This window comes from Chinchilla lanigera, unplaced genomic scaffold (assembly GCF_000276665.1).
Source record: "Chinchilla lanigera isolate Chin_1 unplaced genomic scaffold, ChiLan1.0 scaffold00134, whole genome shotgun sequence".
Classification (NCBI taxonomy): domain Eukaryota; kingdom Metazoa; phylum Chordata; class Mammalia; order Rodentia; family Chinchillidae; genus Chinchilla; species Chinchilla lanigera.
Window position 1 is genome coordinate 178877 of NW_004955535.1, and position 2524 is coordinate 181400.

Sequence of the window (2524 nt, forward strand, 5' to 3'; positions counted from 1 at the left end):
GAGATAGGGAGAGACCAAGGCCCTATCCACTTCCATCTACTGGTGTGATGGATTTGAGGCTCATACTTTTAACTGCATCACCCCAAGAAAGCCCTGAGTTCCTGTCTAGGGGTGTAGAGAAAACTGTTCATGAGCCCTCAAAGGTGCTCAGTTATTTAGGAAGATCGCTGTGGATCTGTCCATGGGAGGGCCCCTCTGGGGCCAATAGTGTGCAGAAACTGCGTTGTCAGCATCATTCCTGGAGTCCTGGAAAAAGGTCAAGAAGCAGAGAGTAGAGAGACTTCTCCAGGCACCTTCTTAGGGAAAGAGGGTTGGACCTTGGGGGACTCAAGTTAGGACAGATGTTTCAGGATGAAAAGAACCCCAAGTAAAAGCAAAGTCCCCACAAATCTCTTCCTAGATCCCACAGCACTTAGAAAAGAGAAGGAGCATAAACAATACTTTAACGATGTGGGCTTGCCTGACAGTACAGAAAAGCAAGTCTCATGGCAGGCAGCGTATCCTGTTATACAAGAGGATTACACTGAGCTTCAGGATAGAGATTTTACATACATCTTTTTATAAATGCATCTATATGTATAGCCTCTGCCTAGAACAGCCCAGCTTGCTTCTTCAGTTCATTGATTTTCCAGAGGGCCAGCTCCTCAAACTCCGAGGTGGTCATACCAAAGACCTAGTAGAGCTCTGCCTGGGGCAGGTGGTATTCTAAGCAGGTCCAGTCTACATCCTCGGGCAGTCAGTTTTTTCCTCTTATGGTCACCAGCAGCAGTTCATAGGAGTAGATCCTATACTCTCAAATGCCCTAGTTGACTGCATTCATGCTGTCATAGTGGAAGAGGTCTGTGTTGGGGGTCCTGTGCAGCCCATTTCTTCTGTAGGGTAGGCAGGGAGGCAGACTTGGAGATGAGGAGGTAGCCATTGAGAGACATATAATAGCTGGCTGTGTGCAGTGCCTCGTGGTTACTGCTGGAGCTCCAGGGAGGGGTTCAGGGATCTGCATAGGAGGTCTACCAAGCTTTCATCTCCTCCTTTCAAATCAACTGGCCAATTCCTCTTTGGAGCTTGTGCATGCTGCATCTAAGTAGCCCTCCTCTCCTGATGAGAACCTTCTGGCTCCGAGTATTTTGGGAGACAGATGGTAAGTCCAGTACTCAGACTCCAGAGCGTGATAAGGCTCTGGAGAATAGACTGGATTGTACTTGGAGGCCTGGTTAATATGTTCACTTGTATTGCTCTTAGTTGCTGTAGACAAATCACCACGTCATTTGTAGATTGGGGGTTTCCAGTAGAGGTTACTTTCTGAGGGGCAGACATGCCCTGCTGGCTGTAGGTGAGAGAGCTGATGTATCTTGCACTGGAAACCCATCACCGCTGGAGGTCCAGGTTCTCATAGATTTGAAGATGACTCCGTTTGATGACTTGATGCTGGTTCTGGGGGGGGTGAGATGGAAGTTTCAGATGTCCATCTATGCTTTAACTTTTTTTTCTGCTCAGGGTGCCAGTTTGCAGATGGGGTGCCAAACCGCAGAACCTGTGAGATGCATCTCCTCTCCTTAGGTGAACATCTGGAAGCATTGTACACATCTGGCACAGATGGGGTGGTAGTGCTTTCCTCCTGCCTCCAAGACTCTGCCTCTAACGTATCAGGTGCAAGTCTAGAATTTAATGCCAAACTGAGACTGGCAGTCGGACTTGCACTATGGAACGCCATCCTTGTTGATGTACTCCCCGGTGAGGATGATGCTACAGGTCTAGCCTTAGACACAGCTGACATGCCTTTGCTTGTCCAGTGTCAGGAGCAATTGGCCATGCTTGATCTCCTTGCACCCAGCATAATGGTTTGGTCCACAGATCTTGATGGGTCTGCTGCTGGTCAAGGACTGGCAGCAGGCCTGGCACACACATTCCTTTCTGCTGAAAGTCACCTTGTCTCCAAAGGGAAAAGGCTTCCTGCATAGGCTGCACAGAAAGCATTTGGGCTGGTAGGTGCAGCCCAGGGTGGAGATGACCTCGCCTCTGATGAAGTCTCAAAAACTGTCACAGCAGGTGCCATAGTCCTGCGTGCAGATGCACTCCTGGTCCTTGAAGAAGAAGCCTGACTCAGCCAGGACATAGCAACAACCTTGACAAGTGAAACATCTCATCTGGAAGTGGTTGTTGTGGACAAGAACCACTTCCCCCTTGCAAGTGTCTCCACATCAGTAGCATTGGATGCCATTAGAGTTGCCCCAGGGATTGTAGGTATTCTGCTGATAAGGAATGCTCCTGTTCATGGTGATGCCTTTGCACTGGGTCTTTCATTCAATACAGTGGCTTTAGTGGCTTCTGATTTCTTCTGTTCTCCTGACCTCACTCGTCAGTTGGGGGTGAAAAGGCAGTCCAGGGCCAGCTCTGTATCTTCAGGTGCTCTCTCCCTGCACTGTCCCCTCTTCTTCTGGGCTGGAGTCTCTGGTCTTGAAGGCAAATGGACCCTCGGGTGCAGATGAGTGCGGGCAGCAGAGGAGGGTGGGACTTGATGCCCCAG

General features: G+C 49.6%; 1 pseudogene; it reads right to left on the bottom strand.

The window, feature by feature from the left end:
- Nucleotides 1-589: 589 nt before the first annotated feature.
- On the bottom strand, nt 590-2218 carry LOC102027111 (annotated as a pseudogene).
- Nucleotides 2219-2524: the final 306 nt, after the last annotated feature.